This window comes from Salmo salar, chromosome 29 (genome assembly GCF_965601325.2).
Source record: "Salmo salar chromosome 29, fSalSal1, whole genome shotgun sequence".
NCBI classification, from domain to species: Eukaryota; Metazoa; Chordata; class Actinopteri; order Salmoniformes; family Salmonidae; genus Salmo; species Salmo salar.
Genome location: NC_138319.1, coordinates 44,271,684 through 44,295,481, shown reverse-complemented (window position 1 = coordinate 44,295,481; position 23,798 = coordinate 44,271,684). Strand labels below are relative to the sequence as shown.

Below are 23,798 nucleotides of genomic sequence, written 5' to 3'. Positions count from 1 at the left end.
ACGTTTCAGGTAGCCTTCCACAAGCTTCCCACAATAAGTTGGGTGAATTTTGGCCCATTCCTCCTGACAGAGCTGGTGTAACTGAGTCAGGTGTGTTGGCCTCCTTGCTCGCACACGCTTCTTCAGATCTGCCCACACATTTTCTATAGGATTGAGGTCAGGGCTTTGTGATGGCCACTCCAATACATTGACTTTGTTGTCCTTAAGCCATTTTGACACAACTTTGGAAGTATGCTTGGGGTCATTGTCCATTTGGAAGACCCATTTGCGACCAAGCTATAACTTCCTGACTGATATCTTGAGATGTTGCCTCAATATATCCACATAATTTTCTTTCCTCATGATGCCATCTATTTTGTGAAGTGCACCAGTCCCTCCTGCAGCAAAGCACCCCCACAACATGATGCTGCCACCCCCGTGCTTCACGGTTGGGACGGTGTTCTTCGGCTTGCAAGCCTCCCCCTTTTTCTTCCAAACATAACGATGGTCATTATGGCCAAACAGTTCTATTTTTGTTTCATTAGACCAGAGGACATTTCTCCAAAAAGTATGATCTTTGTCCCCATGTGCAGTTGCAAACCGTAGTCTGGCTTTTTAATGGCGGTTTTGGAGCAGTGGCTTCTTCCTTGCTGAGCGGCCTTTCAGGTTATGTCGATATAGGACTCGTTTTACTTACTTTTGTACCTGTTTCCTCCAGCATCTTCAAAAGGTCCTTTGCTGTTCTGGGATTGATTTGCACTTATCGCACCAAAGTATGTTCATCTCTAGGAGACAGAACGCATCTCCTTCCTGAGCGGTTTGACAGCTGCGTGGTCCCATGGTGTTTATACTTGCGTACTATTGTTTGTACAGATGAACGTGGTACCTTCAGGCGTTTGGAAATTGCTCCAAAGGATGAACCAGACTTGTGGAGGTCTACAACTTTATCTGAGGTCTTGACTGATTTCTTTAGAATTTCCCATGATGTCAAGCAGAGAGGCACTGAGTTTGAAGGTAGGCCTTGAAATACATCCACAGGTACACCTCCAATTGACTCAAATGATGTCAATTAGACTCAGAAGCTTCTAAAGCCATGACATCATTTTCTGGAATTTTTCAAGCTGTTTAAAGGCACTGTCAACTTAGTGTATGTAAACTTCTGACCCACTGGAATTGTGATACAGTGAATTATAAGTGAAATAATCTGTCTGTAAACAATTGTTGGAAAAATGACTTGTGTCATGCACAAAGTAGATGTCCTAACCGACTTGCCAAAACTATAGTTTGTTAACAAGACATTTGTGGAGTGGTTGAAAAACGAGTTTCAATGACTCCAACCTAAGTGTATGTAAACCTCTGACGTCAACTGTATGTATTGTGTTGGTAGGCATTATCCAGTGCTCGACTTGCTCTTCAGAACCCAAGGGGCATGCAGCACATTATGTGAAGCTAGCCACAATAACGATTAGCCACATTAGTGGAATTTGTGTTTCACCTTCAGAATTAAAGTCCCTTATTTAAAGAAATGCAAATAGTAGAATCATGCCATATTTGATAATGCTAAACAAGGTTAGAATGTTCTATCAATTTCACAAAATACAATAATTTGCTTAATTTGACCCCAAAAAGAAAATATCGGTTGAAATGGCTTTGTGGATGTATTAGACTTCAGAGTTACATTGGGGGCATATTTATTTTTCACTGTACAGTCTTCCCTAATTTTATGGATCCACAATCCATAGGTATCAGCCAGCAGGATGACATTTATTGTCACGAGTCTTGTCCTGGATGCGGCACTGAATAATTTCCCAGCTGCAAAGTCCAACTTGGCTGTATTGTAAAAAGTCAGCAGTGTGGTTAAGGTGAGGTTTAAAATCAGACTTATTCATTTGTGGCTGTGCCACCTCCAGATCAAGATACATTATGAAAAATGCTGTTTCAGGACTCGGAAACCACTGTGGAATGAGCCACATTAACTTAACTATGTGTAATGAAAATTAATATTGCAATGCACAGCTACATTAGTGGAATTTGCGATTTGCCTAAAAAATAAGACCCTAATTGAAAGTGATGGAAACGGATACAAATAGTGGAATCATGCCATATTTGGACTAAATAATACAAAACAAGATTGGAATGTTATATAACTTCAACACAAGACACATAGTTCATTTGACAAACATATTTGTTAAAATCGCTCTGTGGATGTATTGGACTTAAGTATGCCACCCCCTAAAAAAAATCTTATGTCACTGTACAGCCTTACCTTTGGATCTGGGGTATCAGCTGACTCAGTGACACCTACAGAATACAACTGTGTAGATTTTACACAAATAACTTTTTGGGCAACTTGACCAAATTCATATAGAAATGTTAGTTATAGATCTGTCATTCTCATTTAAAGCAAGTCTAAGAAGCAGTAGAGCTATTTCTATGTTTCACATTTTTACTTTTTGCGTCTTTTACTTTAGATTATGTACACCATCTTCAAACAGCTGAAAAACTATATTTTTGGTTTTGGAGAGAATACATTTCATGGTGTCTTAGATGGTTCATTGATTCTCTACTCTACACTACACATAAACTGAAATTCAGTAATTTCCATATGTTTCCAAAGTGGTATCGCAAGCGAAGCGTGTTCACGTTTAGACGGAGCAATTTGGAAGTGTCGGGCATTTCCCCCAGACGGCAGATGCTGTATGTAAGTGGAATCGCAGCAATGAAATTGGAGTCATGATAAGGGCATGTGTTAGACTTGGTGGAATGACTCGTTAGGGATCGGCACGGTTAATTGAATATCCGGATATCCAAACGGACGTTATTATTTATACACTTGTAAGAGTATTCAATGAAAAAGCTTTGTCTAAGGCAGTGCTAGCTGTGCCACTAGAGATTCTGGGTTCCAGTCCAGGCTTTGTCGTGACCGGGAGACCCATGGGGCGGCGCACAATTAGCCCAGCGTCGTTCGGGTTAAGGGGAGGGTTTGGCCGGCAGGGATGTCCTTCTCCCATCGCGCACTAGTGACTCCTGTGGGGGGCCGGGCGCAGTGCACGCTGACACGGTTGCCAGGTGCACGGTGTTTCCTTCGACACATTGGTATGGCTGGCTTCTGGGTTAAGTGGACGTTGTGTCAAGAAGCAGTGTGGCTTGGCTGGGTTGTGTTTCGGAGGACTCGCGGCTCTCGACCTTTGCCTCTCCCGGGTCCGTACGGGAGTTGCAGCGATGAGACAAGACTGTAACTACCAATTGGGTACCACGAAATTGGGGAGAGAAATTGTTAAAAAGATAAATAAATTAAGCTTTCCATCCATGTTACGTTATGTGTCTCCAAACAAAGCAACACTCCTTGCACTCACACAGAACTAACATCAGCAACATGCATGAACACAAAAGAAAAACACAAAGTATTGTTAAAGCTTCACAAACAGTTTTGGACATGCTACAGTTGACAGACTTGAAATGACTCAGCAGTTCAGGGAATAATGATGATGAGAGTATTTCCATTCTACAGCAGATAGTTAACAGTTGTAAGACATGTAAAAAATACAGTAAACCTAAGCCCAAACGAGCTGTTGGTTTGCCACTTGCTTCCAAGTACAATGAAACAGTGTCTGTAGATCTACATGAGCTAGTACCAAGTGTGTGGTACCTTCACATAATCGACCACTTCACACGCTTCAGCGCTGGAAGCATTGTGAATACAAAGAAACCCAGTGACATCGTCAGGCACTTCATGCATTCCTGGGTAAGTGTGCATGGCCCGCCCCAGAAACTGTACAGTGACAATGGAGGAGAATTCAATAATAATGAAATAAGAGAAATGGCAGAGAAATTCAACATGGAAGTAAAGACAACTGCTGCATACAGTCCATGGAGCAATGGACTTCTGGAGAGACGCAATCAAACCCTCACAGAGATCATGCTGAAAGTGAAGCAAGGCAATGGATGTGACTAGAAAACGGCCCTAGATTGGGCTTTGATGGCAAAGAACTCAATGCACAATGTTCATGGTTACAGCCCATAGCAACTAATGTTGGGTCAGAATCCTAATCTTCCCTCTGTACTGGTTGACAAGCCACCAGCACTAGAAGGGGCCAGTGTGAGTGCATGGGTGGGACAGCACCTGTCAGCATTACATACAGCGAGAAAAGCGTTCACTGAAGCAGAGTGCTCAGAGAGAATTCGCAGGGCTCTGCGTAAACGGCTACGACCCACCGACGAGAAATACGAAACTGGAAACAAAGTGTACAAACGAGTTGACTGTCAAGAGTGGAAAGGACCGGGAGTAGTCATTGGCCAAGATGGTGTGGTGATATCAAGATTGCGGAAAGTAAATGATCAACAAGATAGAGGGGCTGTTGCTGAGAATCAGTCTCCTAATGAAAATGACAAAAAAGGGACGGTAACAGACACAAACCTACCAGATGTCACATCCAATGATATGGACACTGAAACTGACACAGGAAATGGACCAGAGACCTTCAACCATGCCACAGATAATACTGTTGAGCGTTCAAATGAGGAAAACATTCAACAACAGCCACATGTGTTAAGACAACATGGTTGTTCCAATCTGAAAACTGGACAAACTGTTAAATACATGGACAGAGAAAGTGGTATTCCACATACAGCAACCGTCATTGGACGAGCAGGAAAAGCCAAAGGAAAAACACCAGAACTGGTACAACTTACAGTACTCTGAACCAGCTACACTTCCTGGTACAACAGGGTCAGCTGACCTGTCACTTGTAGATAATCTCAGAATTGAACCAATGGAAAACCGAGAAAAAACAGAATGACGTTCAAAATGATGATGTACTTGAAACAAAGGACGTGTCATTTGGAGGAGAAATGGAGTGTTTGAGGAAGTTAAAGACATTGTCCAAACGTGTCTCAACAAGGTGGGTGTGTACCCTTAAAGAATCCTTTACTGGTATAGTGCCTAAAGCACGTCTAGTGGCTAGAGGTTTAGAGGACCTGGCTGCTAAACAACTCCCAAATGACTCACCTAGTGGATGAGAGGAGCTGGCTGCTAAACAACTCCCAAACGACTCACCGACATGCGCCTCAGAGTCACTCAGATTGCTGATGACAGTGATCTGCCAGAAAAAAATGGAAACTTAATTCCATAGACATCAAATCTGCATTTTTTTGCAGGGAACAGAGCTGTCAAGGGACATTCACATTCGACCTCCGCCTGAAGCTAAGAGCGAAGGAACACTGTGGAAACTACAAAAGTGTGTGTATGGCCTGGCAGATGAATCACTCTACTGGTACAACAAAGTCAAGGCATCAATGCTGAATACAGGTGGAAAAATGTCACAAGTGGATCCTGCAGTCTTCCATTGGCTTGATCAAGACTGCAATGTGACAGGAGTACTTGCCTGTCATAATGCCGTGAGCAGCATGATCATTTTTGTTATGTTTGCATAGTGTTTATTACAGTTGATGGAACAAGCCTGATGCAACAGGAGAGCTATATCAAGAATCTTCAACCCATCCACACGGGTTCTTCAAGAGCCGTACAAAGGAATTCCCCTCTGTGGAATTGAAGCTGATCAACTGAGGTCAAAGATAGGACAAATTTTACATGTTGCTAGACAGAGTAGACCTGATGTAATGTTTGATGGTTGCAACGTGGCATCTAACCTCTTACATCTAGACGTTCCGCTAGCGGAACACCTGCTCCAATATCCAATGATGGGCGTGGCGCGAATTACAAATTCCTCAAAAATACAAAAACTTCAATTTTTCAAACATATGACTATTTCACAGCATTTTAAAGACAAGACTCTCCTTTATCTAACCACACTGTCCGATTTCAAAAAGGCTTTACAGCGAAAGCAAAACATTAGATTATGTCAGCAGAGTACCCAGCCAGAAATAATCAGACACCCATTTTTCAAGCTAGCATATAATGTCACAAAAACCCAGAAGACAGCTAAATGCAGCACTAACCTTTGATGATCTTCATCAGATGACACACCTAGGACATTATGTTATACAATACATGCATGTTTTGTTCAATCAAGTTCATATTTATATCAAAAAACAGCTTTTTACATTAGCATGTGACGTTCAGAACTAGCATACCCCCCGCAAACTTCCGGGGAATTTACTAACAATTTACTAAATTACTCACGATAAACGTTCACAAAAAGCATAACAATTATTTTAAGAATTATAGATACAGAACTCCTCTATGCACTCGATATGTCCGATTTTAAAATAGCTTTTTGGTGAAAGCACATTTTGCAATATTCTAAGTACATAGCCCAGCCATCACGGGCTAGCTATTTAGACACACGGCAAGTTTAGCCTTCACCAAAATCAGATTTACTATTATAAAAGTTTGATTACCTTTTGTTGTCTTCGTCAGAATGCACTCCCAGGACTGCTACTTCAATAACAAATGTTGGTTTGGTCCAAAATAATCCATCGTTATATCCGAATAGCGGCGTTTTGTTCGTGCGTCCCAGACACTATCCGAAATGGTAAATCAGGGTCGCGCGCAATTCGTGACAAAGAATTTCTAAATATTCCAATACTGTACTTCGAAGCATGTCAACCGCTGTTTAAAATCAATTTTTATGCAATTTATCTCGTAAAAAAGCGATAATATTCCGACCAGGAATCTCCTTTTCGGCAAACAGAGGAAAAATCACAAAGACGGGGGCGGCCAGGGCACGCGCCTAAGCCCACAGTCCCTTGATCAGCCACTTGAGAAAGGCGATAATGTGTTTCAGCCTGGGGCTGGGATGACGACATTCAGGTTTTTCCCGGGCTCTGAGCGCCCATGGAAGACGTAGGAAGTGTCACGTTAGAGCAGAGATCCTTTGTAAAAGATAGAGATGGCAAAGAAGTTCAAGAAATGGTCAGACAGGCCACTTCCTGTAAAGGAATCTCTCAGGTTTTGACCTGCCATTTGAGTTCTGTTATACTCACAGACACCATTCAAACAGTTTTAGAAACTTTAGGGTGTTTTCTATCCATATATAAAAAGTATATGCATATTCTAGTTACTGGGCAGGAGTAGTAACCAGATTAGATCGGGTACGTTTTTTATCCAGCCGTGAAAATAATGCCCCCTAGCCATAACAGGCTAACACAAAACACGCCACTACAAACCGTTCATGAGGCGAACAAAGTTGTTCGTAAACTGAAATCACAACAAGTGACTTTAAAGCTTCAGCGTGTTGGAAAAGATGACTCTTTGAAACTAGTTGTCTTCAGTGATGCTTCGCTAGGGAACCTTACAGATGGAGACACTCAAGGTGGACATCTAATCGTGTTAATGGGTGAAGGAGGAAGATTATCACCTATCTGTTGGCAGTCAAAAAGGATCAGAAGGGTTGTCCGAAGCACATTTGCTGGAGAAACCTTTGCTCTTGCGGATGGAATTGACAATGCGATCTTTCTTTCTTGCAACTCTGTTCTCAGAGCTTATTACTGGTGAGACAAAACAGCACATTCTAGCTGTAGTTTGTGTCACTGATAACCTCTCATTAGTTGATGCTTTGAAGTCAACCAAGTCTTTCACAGAGAAAATACTAAGTCTTGAGATTAGCAGCATCAAGGAACTTATTCAAGCACAGAGAATCCAGCGGATTCAGGAACAGCTTGCTGACTAAAAAAGGGGCATCTGGTATTGTGCTCCTACAGGCTCTCAGTAATGGAAAGTGGCAGCTTGAGTAATAAAAATAAAAACTGTCACACAACCCATTTGTAATGGGGAGCTTGAATAATACTTGGATGTTGTTGATGTTTTATTTGTCTTTAAAGAAAAGGGGGAGATTGTTAAGTTCGTGTTTTAAATAGCCCCGTAATAACAGAAATATAGGGATATCACTCAGTCAAGAGTGCGCCTGCGCGGGAAGTCTTGTTGTTGATGGACCTAGCCATCGCATATCGGGCTATCTTGTAGTGTGTTTATACGGTATAGTAAACTTTGTTAAACTGGAACCTTGTCGTTGTATCATTTTGAGTTAACAGTGAAGACATCAAAACTGTGAAATAACACATGGAATCATGTAGTAGCCCAAAAACTGTTACAAATCAAAAGCACCCCCCCACACCATAACACTTCCTCCTCCATGCTTTACGGTGGGAAATGCACATGCGGAGATAATCCGTTCTCAAAATAACATGGCGTTAGGAACTAAAAATCACCAATTTGGACCCCAGACCAAAGGACAGATTTCAACCGGTCTATGTCCATTGCTCGTGTTTCTTGGCCCAAGCAAGTCTCTTATTATTATTATTATTATTATTATTATTATTATTATTATTGGTGTCCTTTTAGTAGTGGTTTCTTTGCAGCAATTCAACCATGAAGGCCTGATTCACAGTCGCCTCTGAACAGTTGATGTTGAGATGTTTGTTACTTGAACTCTGAAGATTTTATTTGGGCTGCAATTTCTGTGACTGGTAACTCCTAATGAACTTATCCTCTGCAGCAGAGGTAACTCTGGGTTTTCCTTTCCTGTGGAGAGCCAGTATCCTCATGAGAGCCAGTTTCATCATAGCGATTGATGGTTTTTGCGAATGCACTTGAAGAAACTTTCAATGTTCTTGACATTTTCCGTATTGACTGACCTTCATGTCTTAAAGTAATAGACTGTCGTTTCTCTTTGCTTATTTGAGCTGTTCTTGCCATATTATGGACTTGGTCTTTTACCAAAATAGGGCCATCTTCTGTACACCACTCCTACCTTGTCACAAGGCAACGCACAAGGGTCTGAACCTTTTTTAAATTTTCTCCTAAAATGACATACCAAAATCTATATGCATATTCTTGCTACCATTTGAAAAGAATCACTTTGACGTTTGTGGAAATGTGAAATGAATGTAGGAGAATATAACACATTAGATCTGGTAAAAGATAATACAATGGGGAAAAAAACATGTTTTAAAAATGTTTTTTGTATCATCTTTGAAATGCAGGAGAAAGGCCGTAATGTATTATTCCAGGTTAGGTGCAGTTACGATTTTGTGTATGTGCAAAGTTTTAGACTGATCCAATGAACCATTGCATTTCTGTTCAAAATGTTGTATCACGTCTGCCCAAATGTGCCTAATTGGTTTGATACATTTTCATGTTCATAACTGTGCAATCTCCTCAAACAATAGCATGGTATTCTTTCACTGTAATAGCTACTGTAAATTTGACAGTGTAGTTAGATTAATAAGAATTTAAGCTTTCTGCCCATATCAGATATGTCTATGTCCTGGGAAATGTTCTTGTTTCTTACAACCTCTTTAGCCTATGTTGGCTCAACCATCCCACGGGGGGGAACACCGCGTAGAGGTTTTTAAGAAGGAAAGAAATTCCACAAACAAACTTTGAACCTTTTACGGCTAGGGGTTCCGCTAGCAGAACGTTTCGACAACATCCGATGAAATGGCAGAGCGCGAAATTCAAAAAACATTATTAAAAATATTGAACTTCAAATTAAAGCTTAACTTCTTGTTAATCTAGCCACCGTGTCAGATTTCAAAAAGGCTTTACGGCGAAAGCAAACCACGCTATTATCTGAGGACAGCACCCCATCAAACAAACACATGACAATCATAATTCAACCCGCCAGGCGTGACACAAAACTCTGAAATAACGATATAATTCATGCCTTACCTTTGAAGATCTGTTTCCACTCCAATATGTCCCATAAACATCATAAATGGTCCTTTTGTTTGATAAATTCCGTCGTTATATCTCCAAAATGTCAATTTATTTGGCGTGTTTGATTAAAAAAAAAAAAAAAAAAACACCTGTTTCAACTCGCGCAACATGACTACAAAATATCTTAAGTTACCTGTAATCTTGATCCAAACATTTCTAATAACTTTCCTAATACAACTTTAAATATTTTTTTATGTAAATAATCGATAAAATTTAAGACGGGATAAACTGTGTTCAATACCGGACGAAAACAAAGTGGTGCGAGCTTTCAGGTCGCGCGCCCCAACCACAACAGTACACTAGACTCGACCCTCGTTCTGAACAGCCATACTTCTTTATTACTCAAAAGAAAAACATCAACCAATTTCTAAAGACTGACATCCAGTGGAAGCGATAGGAACTGCAAGCATGTGCCTTGGAAATATAGATCCACATAGAAAACCCATTGAAAACACTGTCACCTCGAAAATAATTCCTGGTTGGTTTGTCCTCGGGGTTTCGCCTGCCAAATAAGTTCTGTTATACTCACAGACATTATTTTAACAGTTTTAGAAACTTTAGAGTTTTCTATCCAAATCTACCAATTATATGCATATCCTTGCTTCTGGGCCTGAGTAGCAGGCAGTTTACTTTGGGCACGCTTTTCATCCAAAATTCCGAATGCTGCCCCCTATCCTAAAAAAGTTAAGAAGATACACCTGTATTCCAGGTGACTACCTCATGAAGGTGGTTGAGACAATGCCAAGAGTGTGCAAAGCTGTCATCAAGGCAAAGTGTGGCTATTTGAAGAATCTGAAATATAAAATATATTTTTATTTGTTTAACACTTTTGGTTACTACATGAGTTATTCCGTAGTTTTGATGTCTTCACTATTATTCTCGAATGTAGAAAATAGTCAAAATAAGAAAAACCCTCGAATGAGTAGGTGTTCTAAAACTTTGGACCGGTAGTGTATAACTCTTATTTAGTGTGTGTGTGTGTGTGTGTGTTTTTTTTCATGGAATTTAATATATTTCACTACATGACCAAAAGTATGTGAACACCTGCTCGTCAAACATGTTATGCCAAAATCATGGGCATTAATATGGACAAACCATTTCTGTGCTTACAACTTTGTGCCAACAGTTTGGGGAAGAACCTTTCCTGTTTCAGCATTACAATGCCCCTGTGCACAAAGCGAGATCCATACAGAAGTGGCCTGGAAGAACTTGCCTGGCCTGCACAGAGCCCTGGCTCTCATAGGACTTCATGTTACACAATACATGTATGTTTTGCTCGATAAAGTGAATATTTATATCCAAAAACCCCATTTTACATTGGCGCGTGATGTTCAGAAAATGTATTCCCACCAAAACATCCGGTGAATGAGCACATCAATTTACAAAAATACTCATCATAAATGTTGATAAAATTTACAACAGTTATTGAAAGAATTATAGATATACTTCTCCTTAATGCAACCGCTGTGTCAGATTTTAAAGTAGCTTTACGGAGAAAGCACATTTTTCAATATTCTGAGTGCATAGTTCAGCCATCAAAGCAAGCTATACAGATACCCGCCAACTTCTGGGGTCAACTAAACTCAGAATTAGTATTATAAGTATTCTCTTACCTTTGCTGATCTTCGTCAGAATGCACTCCCAGGACTCCTACTTCCACAAGAAATGTTATTTTTGTTCGAAATACTCGTGCGTTCAGATCACTAGCCAAAGGCATAACGCGCGAGCGTAAATCCAGACACGAAAAGTCAAATAATTCCATTACCGTTCGTAGAAACATGTCAAACGTTGTTTACAATCAAGCCTTAGGGTCTTTTTAACATAAAACGTTGATAATATTCCAACCGGACAATAGCGTATTCATTACAGAGGAAAAAGGAGAGGTGCGCCAAACGTGCATGCGCAGTAAACAACTCACTGAGCTCCTATTTTCTGCCCAGTAACAGGAGAAGGATGAAACACGTTTCTAAAGGCTGTTGACAGCCAATGGAAGCCGTAGGAAGTGCAACGTGACCCCACAGACACTGTAGTTTCGATAGGCATTCAAAATAACTACAATTCTCAGATTTCCCACTTCCTGGTTTGATTTTTCTCAGGTTTTTGCCTGCCATATGAGTTCTGTTATACTCACAGACATCATTCAAACAGTTTTAGAAACTTCAGAATGTTTTCTATCCAAATCTACTAATTATATGCAAATATTTGACTCTGGGCCCGAGTATTAGGCAGTTTACTCTGGGCACGCTTTTCATCCGAAAATGAAAATACTGCCCCCTATACCTTAAAAAGTTAACTACACATGGTTGATGATATTACTAGTTTATCTAGCTTGTCCTGCGTTGCATGTAATCTATGCGGTGCCTGTTATTTATCATTGAACCACAGCCTACTTCGCCAAACGGTGATTTAACTAGCGCATTCACGAGAAAAGCACTGTCGTTGCACCAATGTACCTAACCATAAACATCAATGCCATTCTTAAGATCAATACACAGAAGTGTATTTTTTAAACCTGAATATTTAGTTAAAAGAAATTCATGTTGGCAGGCAATATTAAACTAGGGAAATTGTCACTTCTCTTGCGTTCATTGCACGCAGAATCAGGGTATATGCAGCAGTTTGGGCCGCCTGGTTCGTTGCAAACTAATTTGCCAGAATTGTACGTAATTATGACATAACGTTGAAGGTTGTGCAATGTAACAGGAATATTTAGACTTAGGGATGCCACCCGTTAGATAAAATACGGAACGGTGCCGTATTTCATTGAAAGAATAAACGTTTTGTTTCCGAAATGATAGTTTCCGGATTTTACCATATTAATGACCTAAGGCTCGTATTTCTGTGTGTTATTATATTAATGAAGTCTGATTTGATATTTGATAGAGCAGTCTGACTGAGCGGTGGTAGGCAGCAGCAGGCTCGTAAGCATTCATTCAAACAGCACTTTACTGCGTTTGCCAGCAGCTCTTCGCTGTGCTTCAAGCATTGCGCTGTTTATGACTTCAAGCCTATCAACTCCCGAGATTAGGCTGGCAATACTAAAGTACCTATTAGAACATCCAATAGTCAAAGGTATATGAAATACAAATGGTATAGAGAGAAATGGTCCTATAATAATTACAACCTTAAACTTCTTAACTGGGAATATTGAAGACTCATGTTAAAAGGAACCACCAGCTTTCATATGTTCTGAGCAAGGAACTTAACCGTTAGCTTTTTTTACATGGCACATACTGCACTTTTACTTTCTTCTCCAACACTTTGTTTTTGCATTATTTAAACCAAATTGAACATGTTTCATAATTTATTTGAGACAAAATAGATTTTGACGTATTATATTAAGTTAAAATAAGTGTTCATTGTTCATTCAGTATTGTTGTAATTGTCGTTATTACTATATAATTGTCACCTATTAAATCAGCCGATTTTTCATTTAAAAAAAAAATATATATATATATATATCGGACGATTTTCATCGGTATCAGCTTTTTTGGTTCTCCAATAATCGGTATCAGCGTTGAAAAATCATAATCGATCGACCTTTATCATGCTGAAACATGAGGTGATGGCGGCGGATGAATGGCACCACAATGGGACTCAGGATCTCATCACGGGATCTCTGTGCATTCAAATTGCTATTGATAAAATGCGTTTGTGTTCATTGTCCGTAGCGTATGCATATACCATAATCCCATCGCCACCATGGGGCCCATACCATAACCCCACCGCCACCATGGGGCCCATACCATAACCCCACCTCCACCATGGGGCCCATACCATAACCCCACCGCCACCATGGGGCCCATACCATAACCCCACCTCCACCATGGGGCCCATACCATAACCCCACCTCCACCATGGGGCCCATACCATAACCCCACCTCCACCATGGGGCACTCTGGTCACAACACTGACGTCAGCAAACCGCTATCCCACACAATGCCATACACGCTGTCTGCCATCTGCCAGGTACAAATGAAACTGGGATTCATCCGTGAAGAGCACACTTCTCCAGCGTGCCAGTGGCCATCGAACTTGAGCATTTCCCCACTGCAGTCAGGTCAAGACCCTGTTGAGGACGATGAGCACACAGATGAGCTTCCCTGAGACTGTTTCTGACAGTTTGCAAATATTCCTCGGTTGTGCGAGCACATGTTTTCATCAGCTGGCCACGTGGCTGGTCTCAAGACGGTCCCGCAGGCGAAGAAGCCGGATGAGAAATGAACATTCAATTATCTGGCAACACCTCTGGTGGACATTCCTGCAGTCAGCATGCCAATTGCTTACTGAAACATGTGACATAAGACATCTGTGGCGTTGTGTGACAAAACTGCACATTTTAGAGTGGCCTTTTATTGTCCCCAGCACAAGGTGCACCTGCCTAATGATCATGCTGTTTAATCAGCTTGTTGATGTGCCACACCTGTCAGGTGGATGGATTATCTTGGCAAAGGAGAAATGCTCAGTAAGATGTTTGAGAGAAATAAGCTTTGTGTGCTATGGAACATTTCTGGGATATTTTATTTCAGCTCATGAAACATGTGACCAAGACTTTACATGCAGTGGTGTAAAGTACTTAAGTAAAAATACTTGAAAGTACTACTTAAGTAGTTTTTTTGGGTGTCTGTACTTAACTATTTTTTATATTTTTGCCAACTGTTACTTTTACTTCACTACATTCCTAAGGAAAATTATGAACTTTTTTCTCCATACATTTTCCCTGAGACCCAAAAGTACTTGTGACATTTTGACTGGAAAATGGTCCAATTCACACACTTATCAAGAGAACATCCCTACTGCCTCTGATCTGGAGGACTCACTAAACGGAGAACATCCCTGGTCATCCCTACTGCCGCTGATCTGGAGGACTCACTAAACAGAGAACATCCCTGGTCATCCCTACTGCCTCTGACCTGGAGGACTCACTAAACAGAGAACATCCCTGGTCATCCCTACTGCCTCTGATCTGGAGGACTCACTAAACAGAGAACATCCCTGGTCGTCCCTACAGCCTCTGATCTGGAGGACTCACTAAACAGAGAACATCCCTGGTCATCCCTACTGCCTCTGGTCTGGAGGACAACCTAAACACATGCCTCCTTTGTAAATTATGTCTGAGTGTTGGAGTGTACCCTTGGCTATCCATCAATAAAAAAAAATTGAAGATTGTGCCATCTGGTTTGCTTAATGTTTGGGATTATACTTTTACTTTTGATAATTAAGTATATTTTAGCAGTTCCCTTTTACTTTTGATTCTTAAGTATATTTAAAACAAAATACTTGTATGTTACTGTGTGACTTGACTAATTTTCTATGAAGGTATCTTTACTTTTACTCAAGTATGACAATTGAGTACTTTTTCCACCACTGTTTACATGTTAGGTTTATATTTTGTTCCGTATTACTGAAAGCCACCTTACCTTGATACCTAAATTGATAATGTCATTAACGTGATTCCATTAACGTGGTTCTTGAATAATTATGCATAATACTGATTGGATACACATTTGGTGATTTTTATTTTTTATTTTTCCACGTCTGATACAGGAAGGAATTTTGAACGACAGTCAAGTGATGAACAGCTGTGGTGATGCGATGCAATAGCCAACGTGCTGGAAAATAGGTGTTGGCGAGGAATGTCCAGAATATACTATTTTGGTTCCTCATTCGTTATGCCGGTGAAGACCGTCGTGCCTGGACCCATGTCGGATCTAATATCCCTAGCAAGTTGACCATATGTCGTCTGATTGATTTACAGTAGGGTCTCGTTAGATTTAACAGAGAAAGCATCAAGGTAATGAGTTTTTGTTTTTGTGCCTCCCTGGTTGGACACTGAGTCTACTGTGTGCAATTGTGTAGGATTGAGTATTGCGCAACTCCCAGCTGATCAAATGGTTACCCGGACTATTTGCATTGTTTTACACTGCTGCTACTCGCTGTTTTATTTTCTATTATCTATGCATAGTCACTTTACCACTACCTACATGTACATATTACCTCAACTAACCTGTACCCCCGCACATTGACTCTGTACCGTAATACCCTGTATATAGTCTCCACATTGACTCTGTACCGGTACCCCCTGTATAAAGCCTCCACATTGACTCTGTACCGTAATACCCTGTATAAAGCCTCCACATTGACTCTGTACCGTAACACCCTGTATATAGCCTCCACATTGACTCTGTACCGGTACCCCCTGTATATAGCCTCCACATTGACTCTGTACCGGTACCCCCTGTATATAGCCTCCACATTGACTCTGTACCGGTACCCCCTGTATATAGCCTCCACATTGACTCAGTACCGTAATACCCTGTATATAGCCTCCACATTGGCTCTGTGCCGTAACCCCCTGTATATAGCCTCCACATTGACTCTGTACCGTAACACCCTGTATATAGCCTCCACATTGACTCAGTACCGTAATACCCTGTATATAGCCTCCACATTGACTCTGTACCGTAACACCCTGTATATAGCCTCCACATTGACTCAGTACCGTAATACCCTGTATATAGCCTCCACATTGACTCTGTACCGTAACACCCTGTAAGGTCTACACTTGTTGTATTTTGAGCATTTTGTTTTTCTTTCAAACCATTTAGTAATGTTTATCCCAATGTCACACATTGGCCCCATTTTATTTATAGAAAGACAAAATTGGGATCATTAATGTTAACAGTTTTTTTTTTTTTTTTTCTCCACAAAATTCCAATCACAATACAGTTATCACAAAACTACCTCTAGGTCCCCTTCATCATCGGAAAACAAAACATTTAACGAATACCTGCTGTAACAGGAGATATGCATCTTTCAAATGATTTGCCACAGATATAAAGAGCTCCACACATCATCAACTTGGAAAAATGGCAGAGAAAGGCAAGCGACAACAGCAAAGTCCTGTCTGGCAAATGGCAATACTTTGAGAAGTGAAATGCAGACTTTGCGAGGTGGAATTGAGGGACAGTAATGGTAGTACAGATGCAATGCTGAACCATCTGAACGGGACGCACTGTCAGACACAAACCGTTGCTGGTAGCAGGCCCCCAACAACAGACATTAGACTGCTTCATACTTATGTGTTATGGCTTTACATCCCCTGCTATATTGTGGATAAAGAGTTACCTGTCTAACAGAACACAGAGGGTGTGCTTTAATGGAAGCCTCTCCAACATAATCCAGGTAGAATCAGGAATTCCCCAGGGCAGCTGTCTAGGCCCTTAATTATTTTCAATCTTTACTAACGACATGCCGCTGGCTTTGAGGAAAGACAGAGTGTCTATGTATGCGGATGACTCAACACTATACATGTCAGCTACTACAGCGACTGAAATGACTGCAACACTTAACAAATTTGTTACAGTTAAATTGAGTGGGTGGCAAGGAATGTTTGTCCTAGATATTTACAAAACTGGAAGCATTGTATTTGGGACAAATCATTCACTAAACCCTAAATCTCAACTACGTCTGGTAATGAATAATGTGGAAATTGAGCAAGTTGAGGTGACGAACTGCTTGGAGTAACCCTGGATTGTAAACTCGGTCAGATATTGATATAACAGTTGCATGGAGAAGTCTGTCCATAATAAAGCATTACTCTGCCTTTTTAACAACACTTTCAACAAGGCAGGTCCTACAGGCCCTAGTTTCTACCTTCTTAACAGCACTATCAACAAGGCAGGTCCTACAGGCCCTAGTTTCTACCTTCTTAACAACACTATCAACAAGGCAGGTCCTACAGGCCCTAGTTTCTACCTTCTTAACAACACTATCAACAAGGCAGGTTCTACAGGCCCTAGTTGTGTCTCACCTGGACTACTGTTCAGTCGTGTGGTCAGGTAACACAAAAAATAACTTAGGAAAATTGTCATAGAAACAGGGCAGCACGGCTGGCCCTTGGATGAACACAGAGAGCTAATATTAATAATATACATGTCAATCTCTCCTGGCTGAAAGTGGAGGAGAGATTGACTTCATCACTACTTGTATTTATGAGAGGTATTGACATGTTGAATGCGCTGAGCTGTCTGTTTTGAATTACTGGTGCACAGCTTGGACACCCCATACACAAAGGGTCTCTTCACAGTCCCCAAGTCCAGAACAGACTATATGAGGAGCACAGTACTACATAGAGCCATGACTACATGGAACTCTGTTCCACATCAGGTAACTGATGCAGCGGGGACCTTTTGGAACAGCGGGGACTGTGAAGCACAGACGCATGCATACACACACACACACACACACACGATAACATGCGCACTATACACACGTACACATGGATGTTGTTCTGTAGATATGTGGTAGTGGTGGAGTAGGGGCCTGAGGGCACACAGTGTGTTGTGAAATCAGAAAATGTATTTTTATGTTTTTTTTAAATTCTATAAACTGCCTTAATTCTGCAGGACCCCAGGAAGAGTATCTGCTGCCTTGGCACCAGCTAATGGGGATCCATAATAAATACATATGAAGTGGGATGAAGTCCCATGTACTTACCACTGAGAACATGGAGGAGAGGCACACAGTAGAGGACCTGAAAGCGGCATTAACTATTGCTGAGTGGGTGGGGAACAGGGTCATGTCTAGATGGGATGCAGCTGAGTGGGTGGGGAACAGGGTCATGTCTAGATGGGATGCAGCTGGGTGGGTGGGGAACAGGGTCATGTCTAGATGGGATGCAGCTGAGTGGGTGGGGAACAGGGTCATGTCTAGATGGGATGCAGCTGGGTGGGTGGGGAACAGGGTCATGTCTAGATGGGATGCAGCTGAGTGGGTGGGGAACAGGGTCATGTCTAGATGGGATGCAGCTGAGTGGGTGGGGAACAGGGTCATGTCTAGATGGGATGCAGCTGAGTGGGTGGGGAACAGGGTCATGTCTAGATGGGATGCAGCTTTTATCAAATTGACGTGAAAAAAGTAATGTTTTGTCTTAACTTTTTTTCTAACCTTAACCTAATTCTCCTAACCTGCTGCGTTAATTCTCCTAACCTGCTGCAGACATTTTCCTAAACCTGCTAGGAAAAGTCAATTTTGACTTGACAAAACCCAGGGGACTGCAGTAAGAGTCATTGTCCAACACATAGAACTTAATTGCCCCCTAGCAGTCATACTCAATAGGGTTAGGGTTTCTGCCCCCTAGCCCCAACAGGTTAATTGCCCCCTAGCAGTCATACTCAATAGGGTTAGGGTTTCTGCCCCCTAGCCCCAACAGGTTAATTGCCCCCTAGCAGTCATACTCAATAGGGTTAGGGTTTCTGCCCCCTAGCCCCAACAGGTTAATTGCGCCCTAGCAGTCATACTCAATAGGGTTAGGGTTTCTGCCCCCTAGCCCCAACAGGTTAATTGCCCTCTAGCAGTCATACTCAATAGGGTTAGGGTTTCTGCCCCCTAGCCCCAACAGGTTAATTGCCCTCTAGCAGTCATACTCAATAGGGGTGTAAAACCGACAAAATAAAGTATGTTTTAAACGTTAACGAACGTTTTCCATTTGTCACAACCATAGTTCAACCTTAGTTCAACCTTAGTTCTATGATGGGGAACGTCAGACTTCTCTTTCACTGTAGTTGTTAGAATAGGCTACTGTGCTGATATAACACCCTGAAAACAACACTGGTTGTTAGAATAGGCTACTGTGCTGATATAACACCCTGAAAACAACACTGGTTGTTAGAATAGGCTACTGTGCTGATATAACACCCTGAAAACAACACTGGTTGTTAGAATAGGCTACTGTGCTGATATAACACCCTGAAAACAACACTGGTTGTTAGAATAGGCTACTGTGCTGATATAACACCCTGAAAACAACACTGGTTGTTAGAATAGGCTACTGTGCTGATATAACACCCTGAAAACAACACTGGTTGTTAGAATAGGCTACTGTGCTGATATAACACCCTGAAAACAACACTGGTTGTTAGAATAGGCTACTGTGCTGATATAACACCCTGAAAACAACACTGGTTGTTAGAATAGGCTACTGTGCTGATATAACACCCTGAAAACAACACTGGTTGTTAGAATAGGCTACTGTGCTGATATAACACCCTGAAAACAACACTGGTTGTTAGAATAGGCTACTGTGCTGATATAACACCCTGAAAACAACACTGGTTGTTAGAATAGGCTACTGTGCTGATATAACACCCTGAAAACAACACTGGTTGTTAGAATAGGCTACTGTGCTGATATAACACCCTGAAAACAACACTGGTTGTTAGAATAGGCTACTGTGCTGATATAACACCCTGAAAACAACACTGGTTGTTAGAATAGGCTACTGTGCTGATATAACACCCTGAAAACAACACTGGTTGTTAGAATAGGCTACTGTGCTGATATAACACCCTGAAAACAACACTGGTTGTTAGAATAGGCTACTGTGCTGATATAACACCCTGAAAACAACACTGGTTGTTAGAATAGGCTACTGTGCTGATATAACACCCTGAAAACAACACTGGTTGTTAGAATAGGCTACTGTGCTGATATAACACCCTGAAAACAACACTGGTTGTTAGAATAGGCTACTGTGCTGATATAACACCCTGAAAACAACACTGGTTGTTAGAATAGGCTACTGTGCTGATATAACACCCTGAAAACAACACTGGTTGTTAGAATAGGCTACTGTGCTGATATAACACCCTGAAAACAACACTGGTTGTTAGAATAGGCTACTGTGCTGATATAACACCCTGAAAACAACACTGGTTGTTAGAATAGGCTACTGTGCTGATATAACACCCTGAAAACAACACTGGTTGTTAGAATAGGCTACTGTGCTGATATAACACCCTGAAAACAACACTGTGTTTGTTAGAATAGGCTACTGTGCTGATATAACACCCTGAAAACAACACTGGTTGTTAGAATAGGCTACTGTGCTGATATAACACCCTGAAAACAACACTGGTTGTTAGAATAGGCTACTGTGCTGATATAACACCCTGAAAACAACACTGTGTTTGTTAGAATAGGCTACTGTGCTGATATAACACCCTGAAAACAACACTGGTTGTTAGAATAGGCTACTGTGCTGATATAACACCCTGAAAACAACACTGTGTTTGTTAGAATAGGCTACTGTGCTGATATAACACCCTGAAAACAACACTGGTTGTTAGAATAGGCTACTGTGCTGATATAACACCCTGAAAACAACACTGGTTGTTAGAATAGGCTACTGTGCTGATATAACACCCTGAAAACAACACTGGTTGTTAGAATAGGCTACTGTGCTGATATAACACCCTGAAAACAACACTGGTTGTTAGAATAGGCTACTGTGCTGATATAACACCCTGAAAACAACACTGGTTGTTAGAATAGGCTACTGTGCTGATATAACACCCTGAAAACAACACTGGTTGTTAGAATAGGCTACTGTGCTGATATAACACCCTGAAAACAACACTGGTTGTTAGAATAGGCTACTGTGCTGATATAACACCCTGAAAACAACACTGGTTGTTAGAATAGGCTACTGTGCTGATATAACACCCTGAAAACAACACTGTGTTTGTTAGAATAGGCTACTGTGCTGATATAACACCCTGAAAACAACACTGGTTGTTAGAATAGGCTACTGTGCTGATATAACACCCTGAAAACAACACTGGTTGTTAGAATAGGCTACTGTGCTGATATAACACCCTGAAAACAACACTGGTTGTTAGAATAGGCTACTGTGCTGATATAACACCCTGAAAACAACACTGGTTGTTAGAATAGGCTACTGTGCTGATATAACACCCTGAAAACAACACTGTGTTTGTTAGAATAGGCTACTGTGCTGATATAACACCCTGAAAACAACACTGGTTGTTAGAATAGGCTACTGTGCTGATATAACACCCTGAAAACAACACTGGTTGTTAGAATAGGCTACTGTGCTGATATAACACCCTGAAAACAACACTGTGTTTGTTAGAATAGGCTACTGTGCTGATATAACACCCTGAAAACAACACTGGTTGTTAGAATAGGCTACTGTGCTGATATAACACCCTGAAAACAACACTGTGTTTGTTAGAATAGGCTACTGTGCTGATATAACACCCTGAAAACAACACTGGTTGTTAGAATAGGCTACTGTGCTGATATAACACCCTGAAAACAACACTGGTTGTTAGAATAGGCTACTGTGCTGATATAACACCCTGAAAACAACACTGGTTGTTAGAATAGGCTACTGTGCTGATATAACACCCTGAAAACAACACTGGTTGTTAGAATAGGCTACTGTGCTGATATAACACCCTGAAAACAACACTGGTTGTTAGAATAGGCTACTGTGCTGATATAACACCCTGAAAACAACACTGGTTGTTAGAATAGGCTACTGTGCTGATATAACACCCTGAAAACAACACTGGTTGTTAGAATAGGCTACTGTGCTGATATAACACCCTGAAAACAACACTGTGTTTGTTAGAATAGGCTACTGTGCTGATATAACACCCTGAAAACAACACTGGTTGTTAGAATAGGCTACTGTGCTGATATAACACCCTGAAAACAACACTGGTTGTTAGAATAGGCTACTGTGCTGATATAACACCCTGAAAACAACACTGGTTGTTAGAATAGGCTACTGTGCTGATATAACACCCTGAAAACAACACTGGTTGTTAGAATAGGCTACTGTGCTGATATAACACCCTGAAAACAACACTGTGTTTGTTAGAATAGGCTACTGTGCTGATATAACACCCTGAAAACAACACTGGTTGTTAGAATAGGCTACTGTGCTGATATAACACCCTGAAAACAACACTGTGTTTGTTAGAATAGGCTACTGTGCTGATATAACACCCTGAAAACAACACTGGTTGTTAGAATAGGCTACTGTGCTGATATAACACCCTGAAAACAACACTGGTTGTTAGAATAGGCTACTGTGCTGATATAACACCCTGAAAACAACACTGGTTGTTAGAATAGGCTACTGTGCTGATATAACACCCTGAAAACAACACTGGTTGTTAGAATAGGCTACTGTGCTGATATAACACCCTGAAAACAACACTGGTTGTTAGAATAGGCTACTGTGCTGATATAACACCCTGAAAACAACACTGGTTGTTAGAATAGGCTACTGTGCTGATATAACACCCTGAAAACAACACTGGTTGTTAGAATAGGCTACTGTGCTGATATAACACCCTGAAAACAACACTGGTTGTTAGAATAGGCTACTGTGCTGATATAACACCCTGAAAACAACACTGGTTGTTAGAATAGGCTACTGTGCTGATATAACACCCTGAAAACAACACTGGTTGTTAGAATAGGCTACTGTGCTGATATAACACCCTGAAAACAACACTGGTTGTTAGAATAGGCTACTGTGCTGATATAACACCCTGAAAACAACACTGGTTGTTAGAATAGGCTACTGTGCTGATATAACACCCTGAAAACAACACTGGTTGTTAGAATAGGCTACTGTGCTGATATAACACCCTGAAAACAACACTGGTTGTTAGAATAGGCTACTGTGCTGATATAACACCCTGAAAACAACACTGGTTGTTAGAATAGGCTACTGTGCTGATATAACACCCTGAAAACAACACTGTGTTTGTTAGAATAGGCTACTGTGCTGATATAACACCCTGAAAACAACACTGGTTGTTAGAATAGGCTACTGTGCTGATATAACACCCTGAAAACAACACTGGTTGTTAGAATAGGCTACTGTGCTGATATAACACCCTGAAAACAACACTGGTTGTTAGAATAGGCTACTGTGCTGATATAACACCCTGAAAACAACACTGTGTTTGTTAGAATAGGCTACTGTGCTGATATAACACCCTGAAAACAACACTGGTTGTTAGAATAGGCTACTGTGCTGATATAACACCCTGAAAACAACACTGGTTGTTAGAATAGGCTACTGTGCTGATATAACACCCTGAAAACAACACTGGTTGTTAGAATAGGCTACTGTGCTGATATAACACCCTGAAAACAACACTGGTTGTTAGAATAGGCTACTGTGCTGATATAACACCCTGAAAACAACACTGGTTGTTAGAATAGGCTACTGTGCTGATATAACACCCTGAAAACAACACTGTGTTTGTTAGAATAGGCTACTGTGCTGATATAACACCCTGAAAACAACACT

The 23,798-nt window shown here is 41.1% G+C and overlaps 1 protein-coding gene across 6 annotated transcripts in view; it reads left to right on the top strand.

The window, feature by feature from the left end:
* si:ch211-161h7.4 (uncharacterized) overlaps window positions 1–23,798 on the top strand; it is a 57,415-nt gene that overhangs the window by 9,007 nt on the left and 24,610 nt on the right. The window lies entirely within an intron of this gene.